A 5,042-nucleotide genomic window follows, 5' to 3' on the forward strand; every position below is an offset into this window, starting at 1 on the left:
GGATTATTCTTGTAAGGGCACAGGAAGTAGCTTGTAGGGGATGTAATGTGAGGTACTTAGTAGGGGAAGTGCTCTTAATAATAAGAAATTCAATAAGAAATTGGGCTAGCATGTTAAGAGGAAATGTCATAAAAAGAGCATTGTGTTCTCCCTGAGAACCAACTACTTGGCTAGGTCAAGTGAGACATTGACAAACCTATGGCTACTAGTGAAGGAATTTAACCATTTTATATAGCTGACTCATGTGAATGGCAAAATACATTTGCCATGTAACTGGTTGATTCTTCTAATTTTCAGTAATGCATGTGGGTTAAGGGTGTATTAGACTGGCAGATAGTCTCCCAGATCATCACTAACTAGTGTTCGTATGAAAGCTCTTTAGTGATGATCCGGCAGTGTAATAGTGCCGCCGTTTGCTCGTTTATCAGGCAATTCAAGTCTTTCAACAGGTTTAAAAATCATTGTTTGCCGGCAGCAGATAGTGATTCTAATCATGATCTGCTTCCGGCAAACAATCATTCAGTATGGGGGCAAACGATCACATTAGCGATTGCTCATCCCCATGTAATAGCAGCGGCCTCCTCCTCCAACAGGGCCGGACTGGGGATAAAAACCAGCCCTGGAAAAAGTTGCATACTAGCCCCACAGCTCTGCAACATAATTTACTTGTTTATAAAAGGGGAAAGCATTCATTTTAAAACACGTGTGTAAACACAAATATAAACTTTGCCCCACGATAGCTCTTTTGTAGAACCCCATTGTTCATATTATCACAGTGTTTTCCCAACCAGGATGCCTCCAACTGTTGCAAAACTACAACTCTCAGCATGCTCCGACAGTGTTTTACCACGCACCTTTGACCCGCCCCTTTTTTGTTGGCCACCTGTTTAATGATTGTTGCATGCAACATTTTACTTGACCAGCTATTTTAGATATTCTACGGCAGTCCTGTTACAATCCCCCCTCCCCCCCAATGAGCTTTTCGACCAAATAATACAAATATTTATAAAATCTCACCCATATGCTGCAAAAAAAATAAAAAATCTGCAATGTAAAATCGATAATAAAGATCAACTACAAACATAAACATATTTCACATAAAAACTTACAGTTACTTGGCTTGGCCCTTGGGGATCTCGGACACCACTTCAACACTTGGCTGGGGGCTCAGCGGAGCTGATGTTGTGTTTTATCCTAATGAGAAAGATTTCAAAATAAGGATTTGGAGAAGGGGCAGAGGGATAGCAGAGCAGGGAGAGGCTGGTGCTGCTACTAGGGGGTCATACCATGGGGGAGTAATAAAGCCCACCATAATGCCTCCCCAGTAGTAATAATTCTCCTTATAATGTGCAAAACATACCCCTTTGTAATGCCCCCAGTTGAGCTAATGTTCCCATAATGTGCCAATATAAAATACCCCTTCTCAGTGCCCCCGTAGATGACCCCATAGTGCTCCTCCCCCCTTCCTTCACCATAATATGTCCCAGTATAAAATGCCCCTATACAGAGCCCCCCATATAAAATACCCCTTATTTTTAGCCTCAGTAGATGCCCCTATAGTGCCCCCCAATCATGTGCCAGTAAGATGTGCCCCAATAGATGCCCCCCAATCATGTGCCAGTAAGATGTGCCCCCATAGATGCCCCCAATCATGTGCCAGTAAGATGCCCCCAATCATGTGCCAGTAATAAGAGCCCCCCCACCATCATGTGCCAGCAGCCAGAGCCCCCCCATATCATGTGCCAGTAGCGCCCCTTATGTGCCAATAACCCCCCTTATTATGTGCCAGTAACCCCCCCTTATGTGCCAGTAGCCGCCCCCTTATCATGTGCCAGTAGCCCCCCTTATGTGCCAGTAGCCCCCATATCATGTGCCAATAGCCCCCATATCATGTGCCAATAGCCCCCATATCATGTGCCAATAGCCCCCATATCATGTGCCAGTAACCCCCCCTTATGTGCCAGTAGCCCCCATATCATGTGTCAATAGCCCCCATATCATGTGCCAATAGCCCCCATATCATGTGCCAATAGCCCCCTTATCATGTGCCAGTAACCCCCCCTTATGTGCCAGTAGCCGCCCCTTATCATGTGCCAGTAACCCCCTTATGTGCCAGTAGCCCCCATATCATGTGCCAGTAGCCCCCATATCATGTGCCAGTAGCCCCCATATCATGTGCCAGTAGCCCCTATATCATGTGCCAGTAGCCCCCCTAATGTGCCAATAGCCCCCATATCATGTGCCAATAGCCCCCATATCATGTGCCAATAGCCCCCATATCATGTGCCAGTTGCCCCCTTATCATGTGCCAGTAGGCCCCCCCATCATGATCCAGTATTGTACCTATATAAAAAAATAAAAAAATAAACACTTATACTTACCTCCAGCGTTGCGATGCAGGCCTTTCCGGCCTGTGTCCCTCGCTATACGGCTCAGGCGGCGCGATGACGTCATCGCGCCGCCTGCACCGGCCTCTGATAGGCTGCCAGCACTAGGCCGGCAGCCTATCAGAAGAACAGGAGGGGACACACCTCTCCCTCCCATGCCGCAGCATAGACATCTGTATTGCCGTCCTGAGGACGGCGATACAGATGACTATGAAGATGAGCGCTTTCACAATAGAAGCGCTCATCTCCTGCTGCTGTGCCCTGCCGCCGGCCGCCCCCACTTGCCACCAGGGCCGCGGCCTTGCGGCACTCAAGCCTGCCGGCCTACCGGAAAATTTCCCGGTATCCCGGCAGGCCAGTCCGGCCCTGTCCTCCAATCACCTGCATAATCTGCCTGTCTAATTTACCCTTTATACGTCAATACACATGTATTTGATCTGGCCTGAATCATGGCTCCTAAAATAATCCATTCAGCTGTTTGTTTAACTCCTTGGTTCCATAATCAATTTTCATTTTTGTTTTTTCCTCCCTGCCTTTCAAGAGCCATAACTTTTTTACTTTTCCATGCCATATAGGGCTTGTTTTTTGCAGGACGAGTTGTACTTTCTAATGGCATCATCGAAAGGGGTTTTCCAGATGTTTAATATTGATGATCTATCCTCAAGTAAGATCAGTAGGATCTGACATCCAGAACCAACACTGATCAGCTGTCCACGGCCAGCCCCCCTTACCCCATGGGCCCCATAGCAGCTGTATGGTCTGCCTCCATTGGCGGTACGCCACTGGCCAATAATTGAAAAGGCATCAGTGCTGAGTTGGGAAACTACAATGCATTTTAAAAGTCTTCAGACCTTTTGACTTTTTTCACAATTTGTTATGTTGCGGCCTTGTGCTAAAATAAAATATAAAATCAAGTTTTCCCTCATCATTCTGTACGACCCATAAAGAGAAAGCGAAAGAGCATTTTAGAAATGTTTGCAAATTTATTAAAAAGCAAAAACAAAAATTTTCCATGATTTGGAAAGATACACCCCTGTTTATCCAAAGTCTCACATGCTTGTCGAAGCAAAAATCAAGCCATGAATAGGAAAGAACTGCCTGTAGAGCGCAAAGACAGGATTATGTGGAGGCACAGATCGGGAGAAGGGTACAAAAGAATTTCTGCTGCACTGAAAGATTAAAATTTTTAGCCTCAATTCTAAGTGTCATGTGTGGGGCAAACCAAACACTGTTCATCACTTGCTCAATACAATGGTGGTGGCAGCATTATGTTGTGGGGGTGTCTTTCAGTTACTGGGACAGTGAGATTGGTCAAAATTGAGAGAAAGTTGAATGGAGCAAAGTACAGAGATAATCTTATTGAAAACTTGATCCAGAGTGGTCTGAGGGTTTACCTTCTAACAAGACAATGGCCCTAAGCACACAGCAAAGACAACACAGGAGTGGCTTAGATAGAACTCTGTGAATGTCCTTGAGTAGCCCAGCAAGAGCCCCGATTTGAACCCAATCTAACATCTCCTGAGAGACCTGAAAATGGCTATCCACCAACGGTTCTTATGCAAGAGGATCTACAGAGAAGAATGGTAAAAAATCCCCAAATCCACTTGTATAAAGCTTGTGGCATTATACCCAAGAAGACTTAAGGCTGTAATCACTGCTAAAGATGCTTTAACTAAGTAAAGTAAACACTCTGAAAACTTATGTCAATGCAATATTTAATTTTTTTCTTTTCAATAAATTAGCAAAGATTTCGAACATTCCGTTTTTCTTTCATTATCAATGTCAACTTTTGTTGTTTCAACATAAAATATGAAAAAAGTGAAATGGTCTTTAGACTTTCCAACACATCCAATATTCCCCTATACGAATAGTGCAGTTGGTTCATGATATAAATCACTCCTACCTTCGTATCTCCTGGGGTCTGTTCCTTTGATGGTCCAGCTGTTATAAAAGCTCCAGTGGCTTGGCTTAATCCTGAGTCCTTTAGAGGCAGTTTAGTTCTTTCTTTCAGATGGAAGTGTGCCCAGGCTGGTAGCACACCTCCTGTTTGATCCTCGCACTCTGGTATGGAGTGGGGAGATGTCAACTGAGCACAGCTCTGGGAGCTAAAATGGGGAAAAAACCCAACGCGTTTCGAGAAGTATCTCTTCTCTTCCTCAGGCAGGGGCTGATTGGCCATAGACCTTACAGGAAAATTTCCCGGTGGGCCGATACCCAGGGGCCTGCCTAGGCCCTCATTACAGCCGGCCAGTGGAAGTTTTTGGGGATGTATTTTGTGCTGTTGACAGTATTTTGTGATGGATTGTGATATTTGGCTCTGTTGGGGTGATATAATGTGCCATAATATGGTATTGCTGGCTCTGCCTTCCATTAATTTGGACCCAACTACAGTACAAAACGGGGCCACTGTTAGTATTGTTTCCAGGGCCACTTTAAGTTCCCAGTCCGCTCCCAGCCTCTAGGATACCTGTTACACTTCGGTGTGGAAGGGAAACACCACACCGAGCATAGGAGGGAAGGGGGGAACAGGGGATAAGGACTGAGAACTAGGGAAGGAAAATGGATACCTCCTAGTGAAAACCCTAACCAAAATCCTGACTGACTACCAGTATGAACAGACCCCAAAGGTAGGATAGTTCATACGCAGGAATACCT

Source organism: Bufo bufo, chromosome 3, assembly GCF_905171765.1.
Source record: "Bufo bufo chromosome 3, aBufBuf1.1, whole genome shotgun sequence".
Taxonomy (NCBI): Eukaryota; Metazoa; Chordata; class Amphibia; order Anura; family Bufonidae; genus Bufo; species Bufo bufo.